The following is a 1,452-nucleotide window of genomic DNA, read 5'->3' as shown; positions in this document are numbered from 1 at the left end:
TCAAAGACATTTTTTTGCCTTGTTAACTTTGTTTAAATAAAAAAAATGAGAAGCCGGTTACAAAATTTGCAACAATATGCAAGCACCTATGAAACAATACAAAGAAAGGTGAAAGTCTACCAAAGATATTGTCCGGCTTTATATCACAAAGGCGCGAGAACACCACGTTTCTAAGATGCTTCAATGAAATAAAAGTCGCTTTGCATATGCCCTCACAAAGAAATCGACTTTAAGGCCAATATTACGACCAAACTTTTTGAGAACCTCACGAAGATTCACATGAAGAGATAAATAATGACCAGAAGGGGATAAATAATGAAAATAAAATGAGGAATGCAGAGAGAGAGAGGAATACAAAGAGAGAGAGAGGAATCCGCCTTGTACCTTTATGTAGCATATAAGTTAATTTTTATGTGACCAGAAGGGGATAAATAATGAAAATAAAATGAGGAAATACAGAGAGAGAGAGAGAGAGAGAGAGAGAGAGAGAGAGAGAGAGAGAGAGAGAACTCACATAGTGTCATTATTACGGATAATCTTTATTGCTACTTCTTCAGGTTCACCCTTCCCGACCCTAAGATCTTTTGCACGAACTACAGTTGAAAAAACACCTTTGCCATGAGCAGCAATAACCTCTTATCTGCCATCAAGTACTTCTCCAAATCGATAGCCTGTGAGTACATATTGTAAATACCCCCATCAAGGAAAGATGATCAGAAGAAACTTACAGCAATGCACAAGAAAAGGCAAAATGCACAAAATAATCAGGAGGCTCTAATCAATCAATGCAAAAAGCAATGAAGAGAAGTCACTTGAGAAATTGAGACAAACTGTGTGTGAACCAAACATGCCGAAGAACAAGGGAAAGGGAGGAAAGAATTGAAAGAGAGGAAGGAACGAAGCAAACGACGAGAAACGTGAACTAGTATTCAAAGAAGATGGACAAGAATACGAACAAGTTTTACGAATGTTAGGAAATGGACGATGTGAAGCAACATGTATTGATGGGAACAAAAGATTATGTCATATAAGAGGAAAGATGCATAAGAAAGTATGGATAGCAGCTAGTGATATAATATTAGTTGGGTTAAGAGATTACCAAGATGACAAAGCTGATGTTATCTTGAAATATATGCCTGATGAAGCTAGACTTTTGAAAGCTTATGGGGAATTGCCTCTTTAACTCCCAATTTCCTGCAAACAAATTGACACGCGCTCCTTTTTGTGTGTGAGATGGTATATGGATGATATAGATAGATGATGGTCGTTCAACAAAATAGAAGCGTATCAAAACCTAATTATCCCTCAATAAGTAAAGGATGAGTAGGGTATCGTTCCACTTTTAAGTGTATGTTTATATGAAGGACATAACTGGAAAGGGGTTTGAGGGATTAAAAACTATGATTATAGATATTGTAGATTCTAATGCTAAACTAAACTAAACTAACTAAA

The 1,452-nt window shown here is 36.3% G+C and overlaps 1 pseudogene; it reads left to right on the top strand.

Annotated features, from left to right (window-relative positions):
- The first annotated feature begins 847 nt into the window (after positions 1 to 847).
- On the top strand, positions 848 to 1,183 carry LOC147474570 (eukaryotic translation initiation factor 1A-like; annotated as a pseudogene).
- The last annotated feature ends 269 nt before the right edge of the window (positions 1,184 to 1,452 follow it).

This window comes from Coptis chinensis, chromosome 9 (assembly GCF_015680905.1).
Source record: "Coptis chinensis isolate HL-2020 chromosome 9, ASM1568090v1, whole genome shotgun sequence".
Classification (NCBI taxonomy): domain Eukaryota; kingdom Viridiplantae; phylum Streptophyta; class Magnoliopsida; order Ranunculales; family Ranunculaceae; genus Coptis; species Coptis chinensis.
This window is presented reverse-complemented; position numbering and strand designations above follow the sequence as displayed.